The 21,787-nt window shown below is 38.4% G+C and overlaps 1 long non-coding RNA gene across 1 annotated transcript; it reads right to left on the minus strand.

Moving 5' to 3' along the window:
• Positions 1 to 14,604: 14,604 nt before the first annotated feature.
• Positions 14,605 to 15,580, minus strand: LOC113464386 (uncharacterized). Its single transcript, XR_003389232.1, has 3 exons — positions 15,393 to 15,580; positions 14,805 to 14,986; positions 14,605 to 14,718 (listed from the first exon to the last, which is right to left on the minus strand). It is a non-coding gene; the product is annotated as an uncharacterized LOC113464386 (long non-coding RNA).
• Positions 15,581 to 21,787: the final 6,207 nt, after the last annotated feature.

The following is a 21,787-nucleotide window of genomic DNA, read 5'->3' on the forward strand; positions in this document are numbered from 1 at the left end:
ATTCCATTCTTTCATATATCCAAAAACTTCGCAGTCTAATTATTACACATGTAATGAACTTCTGATAATTAAAAAAAATACGAGAACTTCTCTATAGCAATCATTGAGTAAAATTCGTATAAACAATGTTTAATTCTGAATGTTGAACATAGGATTTGAATTCTCAATTATAATAGTTGATAAGGTAAGGAATATTACACAATTGATGCATGAACATCGTACAAGATGGCAGCACGCTTCAATTGTGATAACACCGGGTCACTACTTTAAATAATAAGAGTAGTACATTTAAAAAATTTTATAGAATCAATTAGATTGTTTAATAATCATATCATAATAGCAGATATCCAATCATCTGTGCAAAAATACTGTTGACCAAAAACGAAACGTTCAATCAAGCTTAATGGCATCAAATTCTAGAAACAATTAAGTCCCCTAACATTTAGCCATAATTTTCTCAATTGAGACTACTAGTCTTTATTTTTAATAACGCGAAGGAATTTGCGGACGGAGTTTGCACAAGCGAATCGGTGCGGCATCGTTAGATCCCAAGTTTTGCGATGAAAACCGCTGCCGCGACGATACCCATGGGAAGAACGTTGACCGGAGAGAAAGGGATATCGCGCCCGTCAGCTGATAGATATCGGACGGATTCGCGATTGTGCAATTGCGCCACGCGGAACGAGCACGCGACCTTCGGTGTCGAGAATAACTCGGCTCAAAGTTATTTTCTGAAACCGATCTCCCGCTGGCTGATACGCGTACGCGACGTGGAAAAAAAAACTCGATTACGATCGTCCGCGCAGTCTGCTGCGATCGTCTGGTACATCAATCGTATCGTTCGGGTTCCGAATCGATCTCGATAGGTACTATTTCTCACAAATGAGTACAACGTTGAGAACCACTATCGTTCAGTTTCCTAAGTGTATTCGCATTTTGATTGTTATCAATAACTACATCAAATATTGCATTAATCATTATATGAAACGCTGTATCAAACATTTTATGAAGCATTACAATAATTATTATATGAATTATATACAGTGTGTGATGGTAAAAAATTAATTACAGATAAAAGGCAGTTGGTTTTCTTTTTCCAACGTTTATCATAATTAGTCCAATGAGCAACTCGGTTCTTGTTGCAGGCAAATTGCACGTTGCAACTTATCGATAAATTCTGCCGAAAGCATACCCGGCAATTACGCGGTTCAATCGGAACTAGTAATTTTATATTCATGCAGGATCATTTCGTACTGATCCAGAGAAGCCAAAATGAAATCTGATATTTATCGCCTTGCCCATAGTCGAGAAATATTAATAATTGGAATTCGCGATTACGAGAGTTGTTTTAATTTATTTATTAATTAAGCAAGAGATTTTGAACTTGAAAAAATATTAAAAGACGTATTTCTATTAAGGTACCACAAGAAACTGGAGCGCGAACGACTAATAAAAATGTCAACCATGATTTTTACAAGACGGTTCGTTAGAGGGTATCGCGAGATCGGATGAAAAAGGCTGCTGCTTTTCGTGTACCGGTGTTAACCCAATTAAGGATGACAGACCTAATTGCGACATGTATCAGGTGTCGCAGAAAAGCTTGCGACTACTCTGCCTCGCGATGTTATCTGCTGTCACGGGTGAAAACTTTCGCGTCGAATCCTTTGTCGGGCTTCGCTGGAACACGCGGGTCGCGTTGAACTCGCGCCAAACTCACTTTTGCGAACGAGAACTGCAAGACGATTTCCTTACGATTTATGATCATAATTGAAGAGTGAACGAGGACAAAGGTATTTCCGAGCAACCTTGTTAGTTGTGATAAGAAGTTGCGAGCACTACAGGCCACTAAGGCGATGTTATATAAAAAGTAGTTTAGGGAATGAGATTTGTGATAAGGAATTTATACAAGGCTTGATTATAAGACAGAATTTAATAACGAAAGTAAGATTCTTGTACAAGGACCTGATACGCCCTGCATGTCTAATCGTAAGAAAAATCTTACTGAACGTCAGAATTGACCCGGAATTCACTCTCCGAAGATCATTCAATAAATATCTACTTGTATATTAATGGGACAAAGTGGCAGAGGTATACGTCAGTGGATATTTAAATGTTACTAAGAACAGCAGCCTGTATGCTTGTCAGTTACTGTGTCTTTCTTTGATTTGAATCGTAACTCAACTACCCGGATGGCAATTCCATTGACTTGGAAAGGCATTCAATACCAATGGTTGATTATTAATAAATTATTAGACGTTTATTTCACACGCTCCACGACGAAGAGATTGAATAGACGTCAGACGTATAATCTACGATTTTCCCTAGCAATTTTTCCATCGACGTGAATCGCGTTAGTACGTTTCCACGGGGATATCATAAAACTCCCACGCGCGCGTTAGGCATTACTTATCGGCGAGAAAATGAAACGATCGCCTCGAGGCGTGCATTAATGCGACACCTTAATGAGTAAGTGATAGGCGAATAGCAAGGTCAATCATTCAAGAAACCATCGGACATTATTGTTTTCTCACGACGTCGCACAAATGGAGAATTCATTTCCTTCGTTTTGTCGAATCTAGTTATACTAGGCGTACTCTTTAAACTGGTATAATAAATATTTCATTTCCATAAAAATCCACAGTCTAATAATATGCGTATTGAGCAATTACCAATTTTTATCAATCGATTGGATAAATCGTGTAAATAAATTTTTCAAATTAAAAAAGATATAAAAGAGGAGTGCGAGATAAGACCACGGGACAGGTTAATCGCATAAAAAGTAGCTTCGCCGGAGGCATTGGACATGTGTAATCCGGCTTTCTTCTCGTATGAGAAAAATGGAAAAGGTCATTATAACTAATCTCTTCAAATTTCGAATTGGTCAAATAATTCAACAGTGACTACCTAAATAGAATGTCTTCAAGGAAGATTATAGAATTCCGACGAGTATAATTAGCATGTTACTTTATAAAAAAGGAAGAAAAATTATCATAGAAATAGTCGGAGGAAACGTTTGCCTAATGCGTTGTCTCAGGTAACGTGTCGATTAATCAAAAGTGTCGTTAAAACATAATGGATTTCTTTTAGCTTGTCTACTACATTTGTTATATCATACCATAACTGGTATTTATTCTTTTTTACTGAATTTCGAAATTCTTATTGATTAAATTTTAAACCCGGTGGTAATTTATGTGCACGTTTTACTGATTAAGAACAGTTATATCTCGATTAACTGTTAATTTCGGTAGATTGATCGAGCTTCATTATACGCTAATAGCATATAATTTCCAACCATGAAGCTGTTCTTGTAATGATACTTTTTTATGTTTTGTTCTTTCTTTTCATTAATATTCACAACTACGCGAAGGAAGGTCGCGATACATGTAAATGAACAATACCGAGAAACAATTTTTTGCACGTAATGATCATCTTCAGTCTATTCACGTAACGTATACTCGAAACGATAACAATAATCAGCGATAACAAAATAGAAAAATGACATTCATCCCTGAAGCAGAATATAATTGAACAATTGAGATGCATTCAATAAATTAATAAATAATTTCTATAAGCCTAATTTAATTAAATAAATAACGGCGCACTTCGCCACATCAGGAAAATAATTTCTACCAAATGAAAAAATTTCGAACAACCGTTCACCGAACCTCTTGCACTTTCTTATTCATTAAGCGACACGTAATATTAAAATTGAACAGACTTAAAGTGTGAAATCGTGCCAACGTTAGTAACTGATTAAAGTAGAATTACCGTGGACATTCACAATTAGTGGTAAATTGGAAATGATCATTTACATTTATATTGAACTGCAGCGTTACGCTACTTTAATTGCATGCCCTGCCGTATTACCTCATCTAATCACTAATTATAAGTCAAGTCACGATTCCATGATTCCTTTTCCTACCACTTGGAATAGACAAGAAAGGAGCAATTTATAGCTTATAGCGCGAGAGATACTCAAGTACAACCGTACTCCTCGATCGATATTTTCTCGGTACAACTATGAGGCGAGAGGCGGTTTAGGTCAAGGTATACGTCGAGGCATATTGTTCTTCACTGCACGGCGAAAGTGCGTGTAAGATTATCGTCTTAGATTGATGCAGATGAAATATTTTGTTTTTCAAAGTTTTCCAATCGAAAATGATCTATCATGCCTTTTCTTATTGTCTATTATTAACGATCGCATTAAACATGCGATAAGTTAATTAGAAATAATATATATTTCACAGAAGCTTATAATGAAGGCATTCCAATTTTATTAGAAGATACTACAACATAATTAGTGTAACTGATAAATTATTTAAATGAAATATATGGTACTATATAATTTTATTATATCTGTTCAAAGAAAACATTTCATGTGCAGCAACCGGTTACATGCTCGTTTACAATGACACATACGTACGCATACTCGTTTCGCCGTGGTGGAATCTCTTGGAATTTTACGATCCGATACGCTGAAAGGGTTTAACGGCGCGCAGCGATAAGCTTTTTTAATGTTACCTTAAGCTGTGGAATCATTTTTGAGGTCGATGTAAGTGCATACATTCCTTGCGCAGTAATCTTGGCATGGATATGCGTATCGGCCAATTTCAAGACTTCAAGTCGAACGACTTCCTTACTGCTAGACGCTAGACTCTCGTCCGATCTTACTACTCGTAGTTTTAGAATTTTAGATTGTAGAGAATAATATAGGGTGACCAGTGAGATGTTCAGTTTTAATATAGTTACAAGATTTGTGTCGGTAACAAAACAAAACGTATTTAAGTATCATGTACGTAACGTTTTATGCGAGAATAACTCAATAATTACATGAGTGAAATTTGTCGAGTAACTCACAGGACGCCCTGTGTAAGCAGTATCAGACTTTCGACAGGTATTTAATTGCTTGAATTCCGCATTAGTTTAGTGATTAAAACTTTCTGATGTTAATTACCTTTAATTCCGGCTAAAATTCACCGAGGAATTTTCAATTTATAATTAAAGTTCGTGTTTCAACGGATTTTGGAATTGGAAGTAGTAAGAAAATGATAATTTCTCACAGAGGAATCAGTTTCACATATCACTGGGTATGTTTGCCGAGGCAGTCAGACTTCGATAGTTACTTCGCTAACATCCATGGCAGGCTTGCTCGGTGATCAATCAAGCTCAGGATTACATACTACTTATCTGAACGACAATCGGGTTGTAACGCAGACATTGCATAACATTTAGCTGTCTGATTCATCTTGTTTATATTAAATGCATCCATCGGGCTCAACGAATTTCACCTTTGATCTACTGTAGTTCATGTTTTATCGCTACAATTTGTACCGAAATCTAAAAGCCAATTTAAGAGACGGAATAAACTACGAAACAATTCGCGATGGGTATAGTTATGCAAGTATAAAATACTTTACGAAACCAATTTTCTATAGAAGTCAATCTAAAAAATGCATTTCAGATACATAAACGTGATTCTATTTCTTGTACATTCAATTTTTTCAAGAATACATAAAATCTGCAGTCCACAAATCGTAATGTTCAGAAACTATATAAGCTGAGATGTTAATTTAGAGTGCATTATAATATTTGTATTAAGTCGAAATGCTTAAGAAGTAATATTTTATCTAATACCGTCACAAGAGCGTAAAACTATATGTATTCAGATAGTTGAATGAAACAAGAAAACTGAGAATCACCTGGAGATGTTTATCTCTGCGTATCGAGTCGGACAAGGTTCGACGGCGATCTGTCGTAATAACGAGTCAAAGAGAGCGACATTAAAACGAGCTTGCGGTTTAAAACTCGCAACAAATCGACCAGGGATGATTGAATCGATTACACGAAGGTACAGAGGTACGACAGGCTACCGCGTAACAAGACAAGGCTAACGGTGATATAAATCGCCGGCTGTCACACGCGGTACGGCGTGTACGCGTTCTTAAATCAGCCGGGAGATCTAATTTGTTAGGAAATAGGAGTACAGACAAACGTCATGGGAACGACGCGAATGAAATCTTTACACGAGCTGCCATTATCACGATCAGGGGAGCATGAAACCAAGGACCTCTCGATGAATTTCAAACAAGATTCGAAGAATCGATTGTTACGCATAGCAATTTTTGCTATTAAGTGTCTCCTTAGAACGCATAGATACTCATGTATAGTATCGTATAATCAAATTATCTGTTAGAAAATTAAAATGAACGAGTGGCTGAAATGGGCCATGTGTATTTTGTCAAAGTAGTGGCCCCTTCTAAGGGAAGTTCCTTTTAAAGCGAGTGTGTCATAAACGAGAGGCCACCCTGTCGAAGTCATTCTCACGACATAAAAAAGACACTTCTGTACTGGCTTTAACCATAAACAGTTCGGAATATATCTTCAAAATTTTTATTTAACGCTCACAGTGTTTTATTTGAATGAATTCACATCCTATCATTCCTTTTTGATTCTCATATGTCCCATGTTGAATTTAATTCATAATAGTAAACAATGATAAGAAACAAAAAATAGACGACAAACTAAAAATTTAAAAAACCAAACCCCGATGCGCACTAAGCTAATAGTTCCGAAGACCGTGTATATAGTTTGACCATCTTGTAAAACGTTTAATGCGAGTATAATTTCGCTGGAGGCCGCGTACAGATTCGCATATAACGACCCGTTAACTCTATCATTATGCCAAGAATGTATAAATGGAATTGTTCGCTCGTTTCCGCGTAAAAGTGGCATCGGAGATGGAATTATAAAAGCTGGTGAGCTGGCATACACACAACTAGCCACTTCAAAGGAATACATACAATGTGTATTTCATTTAAATTATGAATTTACGTTCTAAGAAATTTGTTTGAAATATCTGCATCGGTCGTGCTTCGGATAGTGGCTCATTTATAAAGCTGGCACTAACGAGTATACATAACAGACCGTACAAATGTTGCGTTGTTCATTTTGTGGACATTTCTCTGCTCCTAAATTTGTCAATATTTTAAGAGATCGAGGAGGACCGATCTATACTTCACTTTAAATTGCCAATAAGTTTGACATACATTCTATAAATTAATAAGCAATCGCTAAGTGGCGCAAGCATTCTCGTATTTAATTGCCTCGCAAGGCAAGGCACTTAACATTGTTGATACGACAAAGTGTGATAAATCATACTTTCCAACGTCCCAAGGATAAGGAATCCATACTTACGTGTGGAAGAAGACATGATTTCAATTTAACAGTGATTGAAATCATGGATCTGCGAAGATTAAGTGCAAAAATCGTAAAGCGTTAATTACCTGTACAAGACGTACCTGCTATTAATCATCAACATCTTCGATTTCGTATGCGAAGTCTAGATGCTTGAAAAATCGTCCGAGGAGCCATTAAACTCACGGTAGCTGTGTAAACATTCGTGCCCACGTCTTCCCAGCTCCGGCCACCACCGGTTGCATTCAATTTCTGTGCGGCACGACTTCTTCGGTAGAAAAAATATTGTGCGAGAAGCCTCGGCATTTCCTGTGCACTCCTCGCGTATGCTAATGTCGCGATCGAAAACATGCATCGTATCCCGTGCACATACATACGTGTATACACATACATCTGTAGCCGCGTTAACTGTATGATCGCGTGGGTGTGCACTCGGTGTGCGTAACATAAGTAACACCGAACACGATGAAACGTCGATCAACGTTTCTAACGAAAATAAAGCCATTCGCGTGCCGGGTTACGATCGTAAAGTCTAGCCGCGTCTCCCGCGGATATTAATGGCTCAGTTTCCACGAAATAACCATTAACGACCGACGTGCCCCCGTGTAACCGTGACGCGATATGAATCAACACTGGCTAGAAGTATGATAATGGCGGGATAAGCGATATTATATGTCTACTGTGCGCGCAATTTTTTGGATTCCACTATAATGTTTATGGTTCAAGCAACAAGTAAAATGAATCTAGTTAATATCTTCACCAACAATTAATAATCATTTGGCATATCGTGAATAGATGTATGTATGTCGTTATTTTGCACGGATCACGTTCTTTATAATTACAAGAAAATGCAGCCGGGAGACGTGGTACGTATTTCGTAATCGAACTTGCGCCGCAGGAAGCAGGGACGACTGAAATTGGCGCCACCAGGTGGCGACCAAGTCGACACGAACAATTCATTGAAACGCGCAACGCAAATTCTCCTTGCTGCTCTGTTTAAAAACAACACGCGAGGTCAACGCACGGGAAGAACGAATCGTGATATTACGAGTAATTCGAATCTCCACGGAAATCTAATACGGAACGATGACTTTTCCCGTCTTCGTCGGACAACGACAAACATTCCTCGTCACGAGTCTCGTGTAGTGGTTCCGCGGCGAGTTTTCCTCAGTGTATTACTATACCGTGTTTGGTGCTCGTCGGCTCGGTATTATTTACCGCATTAGAAGATCATACGGAAAATAATCTCAAGTGCGTGGATATTAAAGTTGATCGAAGCTCTTCAAGGGATTGACAAACAAGGAAACTCGTACGTGATGATAACATCTCTGATCTATCTCTTGTCTCCACAGATAATGTTAATTATTGTTCGAAGTTGACGAAGACGATCGTAATAATCACGAGTCAGAGTAGAAACGAGGAATGATACGCGGGTAAAAGTTGTGAAGAACGTAACGGACAATCTTAACGTGATAGAAGTGGACGTTAACAGCTGTTCGCGTGTGCACAAACTTGCGATACGTTTCAACGTTTCACGCGGGATGGTTTCCACAGATATTCGATACTGCGTGGAAGAACTCACGTGGGTGAATCGACGGGAAAGAGAATATCGCAATCCGACCAGTGACCTTTCAGATATGATGTAATAAATTCTTCACTGTGAAAGAGTCGCTCGTTTAATACATAATCTGTATCGTTGCGCGCGCATTCGTTGATTTCTGGCGGGACAATATTTCGAAGCGTATCGCGTAAACATACTTAGTTCGATTATAGTTTAGCGTGACAGCTGTGCGTACAGGATCGGCGTCGTTGTTAACAACTTGCTCACGCAATGCGCTCGTTATACCGCGGACGTTTGTGAGAAAGAATGATTATTCGGCCTCGGTTGTTATCGTTTGACTCGCCGCGCGATTTACCGTGAATCCAGTAATGAGTTTGATTGTGGGAGAGCCGGAGAAGTGAGGTTAAGTGGAAAATGCGGACCGCGGCGCCACCACGAGGTATCAAGCAGCTCCGTCGAACCGGGGGTCACGATGCTTCGACGGATTACAGGAATCGTCGACTGGTATGTCAACAATGCTCACGTCTCCTCTTACTTGCATGCATCAATATCTAATCATAATTAAACGTTCAAGTACTCAGTTTGTGCAAGTACTTATCAATGCGTACACGTTCGCATATGCAGTGCGTATTCAATTGTTTTCGATAAATCTACTTGATTTTTGGTTTATCGAAGTCGCTAGTTTAAATCGTGAAAAAATCTTCACATATCAATATTAAATAATGAGAAACATACGAGATGTACGCAGGATTATCGCGCAGGTAAGAATCGTAAAAAATTTGTTGTTAATTTTAATACAAGGGGAACAATTAACTGAGAACCGAGATAGTAAAAGCGAAATGACATTAGCGTGCCAAGTTCCAATTTATCTATCGCATTGGCCAGGTATTTCAACAATTTCCGACGTGCATTTCTTTATCGCAAGGAATTCGCGCAGATTCCGTCTTGATTTTCCAAACGGAAAACGCTTCCTCTTTGGAGTTCGGAACGAATCGAAACCGGTTTGGTTCCATATACGCTTAAATGTGATTTCCTTTCACCTTTGCTCGCAAGAACTATCGGCGTTGGTCGCCGTATCGTCGTTTATCAGGGCGTTCCGCATTTGTTGGTCGTGGATAACGCTTACACGCGTTCTCCGTTTCTCTACGTAATCGAGCTTTTGTGTGGTCTCTTTATCGAGGTTACGATTCTATTAACAAAACGAACCAGCCTATCGAATCGAAGCCCGTGATGCCTAGGCGTTGGCCATTTTTAATCCATTCACGCCTCGGAACCATAATATGCTCGATTTATTTGTATCCGTTAGCACAATGCTTTAAGATCGCTTTGTGGATAACATTCAAGCGCGAACGTATCGAGTTTCATCGTTCATGCGTCTACAAACAGACTCGAAGCGTTCCACTAGAAACTTTGTCATCGATCGATGTCCAGGAGACGAGGCTAGAACTTTTTTCTATTCGTATTTGGAATCCTTTCTTGTCAGCTAGTTTTCCCCGTTTCACAAGATCTATTCGTCTATTCTTTGTCGTGTACATAAGAATTTGATGTCAGGATTTTATACATTTATAAAAAAATTGTCAGTCTAATCATATGTATATAAAGTCGAAGTTGAACCTTCCAAAGTGTGATAAAGAGCATTGTAAATCACGTGAAAGTAAATGAATGCGAAGATTACGAAACATAAGTACAAAGAGATGTCCGAAGGTTACGTTTGTTGAAACGATACTCGGTAACACGTCGAGGGTCGTTTAGAAAATACAAGAGCTGTTGCGAAGCGGCCTCGGCGCTTTCGTCTATCACCCTTTCTCTTTGATATTCTAACGCGTCTTTGACGTTCTTTAACCCTTGAGTGCGTAGGTATGTTGGAATCCGAAGGAGAAAAATCTGTGTAGGTGGAGGCGACAAGCGTTTCAAGGTCGCCGTTGTTTTTATAACTGGCGTTCGAGTTAGACACGGCTTAGGTGCTTGCAACGTAGCTGACCTTGAAGTGTCCTTAACACCTCCGCTCATCGGTTCTCTTATTTTACAGAGATCAAAGTACCAGCTTCAGTTGTTCGCAGATTATAAGTGATAGATTTTCAAATCTTTTTCATGTATCGCCTTGGACATGTTATAACGAACGAAGTAGTAATCTAGGAATTCCAAATAAAGAATGCATACTTGCAATGGAATACATACTTAGTTGCAAACGAAGTGTAGATACGATCGTCCGTGTAATTACGTGCCGATGAAACAGCAACCTGTTGACTTTAAATTGCCGATATTATGCAAATCGAATTAGCCGTCGGCTGTATCATTAAAACGATCCACTTAGTACTTTTTCCATCGATACTTCGCGTAAGTGCGATCCGCCCACATCTCGAGATTATAGCCTTGACCTAGCAGCTCGAATTCAATCGAACACCTACGTAATTTATCGTTCTCTACAAAACTAGACGAAATCATCTGCAAATAGTTACACGAATAGATTTTGATTTACAATTTAAATGTTTTCCTATTATACGAAGATAAAACAGTATTGGCATACGAAAACATGGCTTACAACTAACCGAAACGAAAAGGAAAACCTCGTACAATACAAAATATGCCGCGGCGATTTTCCACGCTGTTGAGTAACTCTGCACAACAAGGATGATGCACGTTTAGCCGAAGAACATGCGCACTTTGCAAAACCGGATGATTCGTTCGAAATAATTAACGCGACGTAGATCGATCGACGATCAAACACGAAAAGATCACGGGAAGATCGTGACAAAGGATCGGATACCCACCCACGCATGCACTAGCTGCTATTTCGGCCATGAGACGTATCGTTTTTTATCGCTCGCAGAACTCGTGTCTAGAGTTCTGCCAAAAAAGTTTCTCGCTGTTGAGGAATGTACCACATATGAACTCTTAAATTTCTAATAGTAATGAGAAATTAATGTGAGACGAAGGGTGCATCGCGTATCCTCGCGTTGCATATTGAGGGAAACATCTGACTAAATGCGACAATGTATAATCGAAAATTTGATTGTAAAATCAAAATCAACGTAATTCTTTGGAGTGAAAAATTGTATACGACATGTTCTTTATATTCTTTGCTTTAAAATGCTTCGAAAATCGTTGAGCCATCTGGTTTCTCTCAAAAGTTCTAAGAACCTCATCGGTTTAGATTTGGGCATTGAATTATTTATAAGAATCGAGTCTGGCCACGGATGTCTGCTTCATGACAAGCTTACCGCATAATGTCCTGCGCATTAAAACGCCAATAATAAAGATCTTTTCCGATCGCTACCAAGAGCCAGACCAGATGCCGCGTAATTCCGCGACCTGCGTGCACCCACATTCCCCGCCGGCTTTTTCATTAACTTCGAAACATGACGCGCGTGACTGTCGATTCTACGACGGCGGAATCTTCCCCGATATTATCTACCGATAATAATTCACTTTGACGATATTCGCGAGACAGAATCTGTGAATCTGAAACGGTGCGTACGCGCTCCGCGTGGGTGGCATTTATTATACGTCGGTGTCAGGAGGTGAGATTGCTCGGACATGCCGGCGTGGCACATTTTCCTGGGCGTGACTGGAGGTCCTCTATCTTTTATCCGAAGGCTAGTTTCTTAGAAACTGAACATTCTTCCTTGCGTAGACGCTTATTCAAAGATCCAGGATTGCTGTTTCATCTTCGAATCCGATCCATGTATCGTAATCGATGCATGTATATTATTCTTATACTTGTACCATATCTGCGAATCATCTAATGATACAATGCCACGGTAATGATAAAGGCACTTAAATTTTTACTCGCGACGTTGCAATCCTTGCCGTGGCAATACGATCCAAGTGGATACTTATCCAACTTTGTTCCACATCTATGAATCGCGATTCAGGAATGGTCGCGTGAAAGAGCTCTCACTTTTTGTGGAGTGAACAGCGAAAACGATTAATGTACCGACTCGGATCTCGGCCAGCCGAGGGTTAATTAAGAGTAATCGAGTAACTGGTAGTATCTCGTTCACCTAAACTAAACAATCCGTCGCGCGCTTATCGTCGCGTAAGCGCGCGCAGCAGAGCTCGTTCAAAGGGGACGATGTTAATTAAAGCGACGCAGGCGCGCGACGAAAGGTCACCGATAAAGCTTTCGTAGTCGGAGCTGTTTACGATGCTCTCCGCGCCGCGTCTTATCACCACGATAGATATTATCGAGGAATGTGCGAGCGTCTCGCGGCGGCCCGCCTTTGATCAGTTTTTCCACCGAGACCGGTGCAGCCTGTTGCGCAACCAGTGCTCCGCCAGACTCATCGTCCTCTTCGTCGTTTCTCCTTCATTCACTCTAAACGGACAGTTGGCTGTGTATGCCACTTCCAGACCTACAATTAAGAAAAATATAATTAAGCATTGGTTAATTGTCATGTATTATCACGAAGCTTTCGTTACATCCTAATTAAGATCACGCAACTAAGAAATCTTGTCAAATACTATTAAATATAAAATTAATGAAATCAGTTTGTTAGATTAGAGATTAGAGAGTAAAAATTAGTAGAATTCTAAATTTAAGGATATAGGTTGATCATTATCGTGGAGTAAGAAATGACTTGACCATATTTTTTCGCTGTAATTGCAATGTGTACTTACGTAAATTGACATCTGATCTGTCATTTACATTTCATGTTTTTTGTCCACATAATCACTGAAAGGATTTCTACATGGTATAAAAATGTTAGTGGAATCTGTTTAGAATTCATTGCTGTTTTGTCTTTAATACTTGCCTCTTTGTACCTTCTAAAGGTCTCTGCAAAGTCGACGGATAAATGGCTATTCAGATTACTTTAGCGTCATTATTAAATTGTTAATGAGATTCATGACTGAAGTTGATGTATCATACGGATACACTGTATTCTTTTTGATCCTCTGACCTACTGTCTTCCCGTACCGAGTACTGTACTGCTGTTTACTAAATCGTAAACTTTATTGTTCTAAAGAAGATTAGATTTTTGTTTGCATTAGCAATGCAAATCGAGATGCATTTGTCACGATATTAATTGCGGAGAAAGCAAACATATGTTAGATGCTTAACGCTAATGCGAGTACTCTAACAAACGTCTATAAAATATATGATAACGGTGAAGATAGCAAATGAAAAGGCTATGGATTTTTTATGTCGAATCCACTCTGATTCGTTTATCGAATAACGGAGCTATGAATCAACTTGCTATTGAAACGTCTTACAACTTTGTAAGTATGTATGTAATCGCTTTGGTTCGAGATAAATCCATTCCAATTAACGCGAATATCAGGCAATTATATTAATGTAGAAATTAGGAATGACGTATTTTAAGAGACTGTTGATTATTAAATCGTACGTGCTTACGCAAACGAGTCGAATAATAATGACAATTTTAAGTTACGAAAGAATCCAATTGCTTCGCTCGTTCCATTGCGATTTTTCTTTTCTTCTAATAACACGCACTTTCAGATCTTCACTTATCCGGTACTAAAGATTGCTATTACTTTCAATTTAGATCTTTTTCTTAAAGCTTCGAATATTTATTTTTGTACAATTAATATAGTTAAATCCTTCGCTGTAATGAGGAAATAATGAATATCTCCAATAGATATTCAAAAATGCACTGAAAAATGAAAGTTTTCAGAACGACAGAAAATCTTAGAACTGAAGTTTCTAACCATTTTATTATAAGCTACGAAATATCCAAATAAAATGAAATCGCACTGGAGTAAATGTACGTGTGTATGTTAGTGCAAAAGTGTACAACTTTTTTTGCGCGTATATACATCATTTACAGTGAAGAAGTCAAATGGATGATGAACGATCTACGTGTTGAGAAAGAAAAATGTACCTCTTCCACGCAATATCTAGCATTGCTGAAATCGTTCTGTTGTTATAATCGAGAAATCGAAGGTAAACTTCCTCGAGGCGTTTTACACCTCGTTACGTCTTCATTTCTCAGCTCGCGTCACTGAGGAGAGAAAAAGCAATAGAAAATCTCTGTTATGTCATCGCAATCTCTACGATACGGTCTAATTTATAGACGTCCATACGAACATTTTAACGAATACCAGGGAAACGTTTGCGGATCTTCCACGGGTCGGTTTCACAATCAGGAAATACCCGGCGTTCCATCAGTTGTTCGATCGTATCATATCAGACGCAGTGGCGTAGAAAAAATCGGTTGTCAGAAATGCAACCCATTCAGTTTGTATGATTAAAAATTAAAACAATCGTTTCTAAATTTAATTTAAAAGGATTTATAGAATTAGACTATGTAGCTAACTTCTATGAGCGTGGATAACAATCGTCTTTCAAAATTCTATTCTGGATTATAGTTCTTCGCTTATAAGAGTATACTTTGTTTGAAGTTAATAATTATAATTTAGCCATTTCTGCAACTAGAATCGAAATACTCTTAAATACGTTTCCGATTAAAAATTCTTATTAAGAATGGCAGGAGATATTTTTGAAAGGTTAAATAACATATTTTAACTTCATAGTATTTTCCAAAAGTTGGGATGTTAATGGAGCCAGTTTAAATAATAAAATACAATAGAAGATAGAACGTCGGAACTTCTATTCTTCTCCACAAAACAGGCGACCAAAAGCTACATTGGCTGATAGGGCTACTTGTGCACGTACCTAGTCTGTGGTAGAGTCTACCCATTCTACTTTCTTTTGCATAAGCGAAACCACAGTCGGTTTGCAAGTTATGCGAGGCGTCGTGGGTCGGCGTATCTGCCATACGTTTTGCCGCTACGCCGATAAACAACGTCCAGACTATCTGCGGTCTATTCTGGAATATTGTTGCACTATCAGCAACCGGTTGTTTGGTAACGAGACACGGCGCACGTTGGCACAATATTAAGCCATTTCTGCCGTCTTATCTGCACGTATACCGAGTCAGCACTGAGATTCAGGCTCGCAGAATTGATTTTTCACGAATTTCGTGACTTGCGAAATTATCGTCAGAGATTCTATTCTAGTACAACCTTGAGTTATATTTATCCCGAGCTGCAAAAACTATGGGTTAGGTATGAATTTCCTTAGAATGCAGATTTTATGCATTAATAAAAAAATTTATTTACATATTACATTCATTACATATATTCTCTCATGTGACTACTTTTTATTCTTTAAGATTTATTTTAAGATAGACTTTCCCAATGTTATTAATATCCTTATAATTATGTATATTGCGGTTAGTTGGACACTCAATTGGTACTTTCGTAGAATTTATTGCGTGTCAATGGGAAAAACTTACAGGACCTATCCGCGACAGGTACCAAGAGAGTAGTAACTCGTTGAGAGAAAGGCGGACCGGTATTATCGAAGGTCTGCCACGTCCGCCGATCGTTGAATGAAATTTAAGTGGGTCGCGCATGAATGAAATCTTGTACCGTTCTATCTCTCTCTTTCTTTCTCTCCCGTTCGTATTTTTTTTATATTTCTTTCTACGTCGATCTCCGTCGTGCAATCGCTGCACTCACGTAGGCGACCGGACGCGTTTTAAGTGATCTTTCTCAGGTTGCACGTCCAACTGTTTGCAGCTTCTCGGTCTTGATCTTCGACTTCTGTTCCCTTAACGACTTGAAATGATGAGCTTCTGAAAAATTATTGATTCTATTCATTACAAATGATCTGAATTATATATCGTCAAAGAAACTAGAATTTATTTTGTTTTTAATAATGTCTGATAAAATAGGAGCTTGGGTTCTAACATTTTATTACTGACTTTTTCGTAAAAAAAAACTTAAAAGAAAGGTAGTTTTAGTAATAATGTATAAATGCAAATTAGAGGCAAGTCCGTGTGCATGTCTCGATTGCAATCTACCGCGTAATTAAATACCAGTTGCGTGTGTATAATTTTTCGAGCATTCCTACATTCTAACCGGTTCACTTTTCCTTTCCTTACCTAAGGGAGTTTCCTTTCCATCGCGTCTTTATTATCGATTTGTAGCGAGCTCAGTCGAGCGGTAAGCAGAATGTGGGTCGAGCGTGTATATTGACCTGTTCTACTTGGCAGTAGAATAAAGCCCTTCGCGTCGTCCGTAGTCAGACGTACATAATTTCCCGCCACGACCGACGCGACGATCGTTTGACTAGATTTCTGAATGTCTGGTTTTGTCTACATCCTGTCTACAATAGAAAATAGCAATTATAAATAAAATAATTAATAATGATTTCACTATATGTATTTGCTACTTGCGAATAGAAAGTGGCTCTAATAGAAATTATAATTGAAATCAAGAAGCATGTTCAGGACTTTTGAAATCAATTCTACACGCTGAAACCACTTGGAACTCATTTTGCGATATTGACAGCTATGTCTGGTCTGAAATTTTTCATTGACCCGGCACGGAGCAGCATGGCTCGGTGTAGATCGACCTTAACCGGGAATCGCACGTTGCGGCCGGCCACCCACACCAAACAAAGGGATATGAGTCACAGATTTTATTTCGACGCCGCGAGTAGTCTCGAAATAGATGGACGTCCCACGAGAAAAGGCGGCCGTCTATTTTAAAGGGCGGCTCAACGACCGGCTTCTCTTTCTCTTTCTGGTTGCGACACCGGTGAGAACTTTTCGCACGTGGGCCGTCGTCGGTGTTCAGCTTCCGCTTTCGTAGCGAAATGGGCCTCGGTCTACGTTTAGTTCGATTGTCTTGTTTCCTTAAAGAGTATTTACACCGAGGAAAGTTTGCTAAAGAGTGGCAGCCTCGTGGGACTTCGTGTCGCACGAAGAAGGCTGTAATTTTTTACACTCTCTAGAATATATTTCCACCGAAGTAAGAAATAGAAAACAAACCACTATCCTACTAAAGTAGGATTATGTAGGATTGTGTCGCTTAAATGTTTTGTCGAAGAGTAATCAAGAAAAATGTTTTTTTATCGTAGCGAAAATTGCTTTGGACAACAGTTGTAATTAACAGTATATCCTCAGTATTACCAACTTGTATCACCGTTGCGTATTAGTATGAATGAGTAAGCAATGCATCATTCATAAGCCATAGAACAATTCCAAGTATTTATTGTCCATTAAAAAATCTAATAATTATTTCAAACAAGGATTGCAGAACAATTATTTCAAATTAGAAACCCTCATCAGAGACTATCTCAATTGAAAGATTGCACTCAATCATTAAATACATTATATAGTATTGAGAATGATTATTTGAAACATTGGAGTGGACTTGTAATCTTTATTGTAGTTTGTACGACGAGGCGATATAATTCATCGTTGCATAATTAATAACGTATGGGAAATTAAATAGTGTTCTGATAATTTACAATTAGTTGAACTCGTGATCTCGATTTCTTCATTGGACCATGAAGAAAACACTTTTGTAACCGTGCCAGAAGCGTCCCTTGATTATTTGAATTCAACTCGGGCGATGCTTCCCCGTCGGTAAACATGCTCGGTTCTCTTAAACGTGGCAAAAACATGCCGGAAGTGCATCCCACGCAGCTCCAAGTCTTTGAGACTTCCGCGTCAAAAGGACCGATAGAGATAGAATCGACTCGCGAAACAAGCAAAACTCGACCTATTTCTTCACTGGCGTTCTTAACATTACAAGTAAACGATCCAAAGTTTGCTATTTATTCATTTATTTATACAAGCAATTAGTAAATCTCGTATTAAAGAACCGTAAGAAACTTGGTGTATTTTATTACAACCATAATTATTCAACATTTAACTTATTTATCGTATATGATAATTTTAGCAGAGTCTACTTGTTTAGTTAAATAGAATTTAAAAATGAAACATTGAATTATGTAATTTTTATATTAACTCGTATTGAATAATTTAAATTGTATACCAAGAAAATCGAATTACTCGCAAGTAGAAAATTACTACGTCGTGTATTATCAAAACGGATCTCGGGAACAGAGAACAGTCCATTCGCAACAATGCATCATAATCGCATTTCGGTTTCCACGATTAGATTCAACGATCAGACGCGTTACATCGAACGAATAATAGTCACTTGAATCTTTTTAGATAGTCATCAAAGAATTACCCTAGCACTAGCACAACATTCACATGCATTAAGGAACAGAGAGGACCTTGAAGACGGGCAGACAGTCTGAGGTTAACCGTGAATTATGTATTCTAGAAAGTAAAACAAAGTTGGCAAAGAGTAACTGTAGATCATTATGTATATATAAGGTGGTAAATTGAAAGGTGCAATTTAGTTAGACACATCTTTATTTTATAAACAAATACCATTCTTAGATGTAATTTTTATATTAACTCGTATTGAATAATTTAAATTGTATACCAAGAAAATCGAATTACTCGCAAGTAGAAAATTACTACGTCGTGTATTATCAAAACGGATCTCGGGAACAGAGAACAGTCCATTCGCAACAATGCATCATAATCGCATTTCGGTTTCCACGATTAGATTCAACGATCAGACGCGTTACATCGAACGAATAATAGTCACTTGAATCTTTTTAGATAGTCATCAAAGAATTACCCTAGCACTAGCACAACATTCACATGCATTAAGGAACAGAGAGGACCTTGAAGACGGGCAGACAGTCTGAGGTTAACCGTGAATTATGTATTCTAGAAAGTAAAACAAAGTTGGCAAAGAGTAACTGTAGATCATTATGTATATATAAGGTGGTAAATTGAAAGGTGCAATTTAGTTAGACACATCTTTATTTTATAAACAAATACCATTCTTAGTCTAGTAACAAAATAAAACTTCATACAGGAGAATTTTAGAAATTCTTAAAGACTGAGTATTGTATTAGAGAGAGTGATATGAGATGTTTGTTTTTCAATCACTATAATTTCAAATTTTATTTGTGATTCCATAGAAAAATTATATATGCAGAAAATATAAAGGATGTACATCATATGCAAAAATGTGTAGAACATCAAAAGTATAATATTCATTATTATTCTTGAAAGATATACGAAATTTCAATGTAGATTTAATTTTCTACACTTGATGTATTAAACTTGGGTAATAAAATTCACGTAAGAGATCTCGTTTAAGGCGAGAATCTTCGTTCGTATTCGGTAGAATACCGAGAAAGCGACTGAGGATTGTTTGTCGGTTCCTTATAGACAAACAATCGGAGTGTTTCGCCGGAAGGAGAGGAACTATTTAGGTCCGTGAAACAACATAAGTCCGGCACGCGTCCCGGCTTATTTTAATCTGGTTACGTCGCATATCCTCCTCGGGATCGTTAGAGCTCGAGCCGATGCAAATAAACCAAATCGATTTTCCGCGACGCCAGAGTCCGTCCGAACCTCAGATTCTGAAATCTGACTTGCTAATACAATTCGCACGCACCAAGCTCTTGGTTCGCTCGCTCGCTCGCTCGTCGACATACTGCTGCTTTGCAAGTCTAATTTCGAAGCGTGCACCACCATTGCTTCCAGCTATTAATTGCGATCCTGTCGTTACTCTCTTCTTGTACGCTCCTGTTGCTCGTGTTCCCCTCTTCTGCTTTTTTAAATCTCCTCCGGCTACTTTATCGGACGTGTTACGGGAATTACGAGTAGAGTATCATGGTAATTGTTTTTGGAATGAAAGATAAGAAGGGAACAGAAATATTCATTTTGCGTGCCGAATCAGTGCTCCTTCTTAAAAGTTTTAATAGGAAGAATGGAAACTATAAAAATCGACTTGGTTAAAATGCCGCATCGAGGACATGGAGCGTCGGGATCAATTGGCAGCGAATACGCGACGAAATTTTCAATTCGCCTCAACGAAAATTGCCTGAAACGAGCGGATCACACGAGCCGCTGTAAAAAATGTTAATTCTCGACGATGAAGATGGACATCTCCGCGCGATTGCTCTGAAATACGGCCGTGATTACTTTGTCCTCTTTCTCGCCGTTGTACAACGTTTAATTCGAGTTTAAACCAACCACGCGGCAATGGAATTTATATTTCGATTTTAAATCGAACACGATCGAAGAGTCGCTGATGATTGCCCGAAGATGGAAATGCCTACTTGAGAGTCAGATTTTTTACAACGTTCGACGCGCCTCGCGTATTTTAATGGTTCCCGATATAGACTCGGATGTTTTCTCCGCGACAGCTATCTAGGATAATTATCGCATCGCGATAATTGCGAGCTACCGTGCAGGAATGCGCTTTGTTTGCTCAAAGAGAGTGGACATTTTCTAGTCGATACGAGTCCCGTATTTTACATTATAACTGCGGATGTCCAGTTAAAGCGAAAGCTACTATTATACGTCACAAAATAATTGGCTGATTGGATTTTTATCGTAATTAATTTAAAGAATGCACTTGAAATAAAACTTTTATTCAGTACGATACGTAATAGTTTTTGATATTTCGTATAGTTTTATGCAAAGCCTAAAATGCACAGTTTTTGGAAGACTTTGAATCTTGGGAAGATCAGACAATATGCAGAACGTCAAAACGGTAGAACAGAATGTATAGGTGACGCGTCTAATAATAAGTGACAGCCACTTAATAACTATAAAATTACATATATATTGCATAAGCGGTAGCACCGATACATCGTAGCTTCAAAGACCTTTAACTGACTAAATGGCACCTCGTATTAGCCCACTTTGTGCCACCTTTAAACGTCGTAAACGTCCATTACATATTACGCACGTAACACGGTATCCGAGGACGTGTGGGCAGAGAATGCGCGCGAGACAAGCGTGCCTTCTTTCCTGCATTGTCTACGAAATCATCCGACACGATTCTGTCGTTGCCAGTGGAAACAAATATTAACGAAAAGATAGTGACTCCGCACCTTCAACTGCAATCAGTATTAATCAAATACTGTTAATAATAAAAATATGTTAATAATAAAAATCCTCGAGACTTCATGAAATGAATCTACATTAAAAATCAATTTGTCTTCTGTAATTGAAGGAATGCAAAGTACAGAAATAGAAATACACAATGAAGACTTCAGGATCATTAAACTAAATAGAAATGTTTGAATTAAACAGCGGGATGTTAAGAATGCATAAGAATTTTTCAGTCGAACAGCATTCAAGTCACCGTGAACGTAACTGAAATATGTAC

Source organism: Ceratina calcarata, unplaced genomic scaffold, assembly GCF_001652005.2.
Source record: "Ceratina calcarata isolate Rehan_Ccalc_2016 unplaced genomic scaffold, ASM165200v1 scaffold350.2, whole genome shotgun sequence".
Lineage (NCBI taxonomy): Eukaryota > Metazoa > Arthropoda > Insecta > Hymenoptera > Apidae > Ceratina > Ceratina calcarata.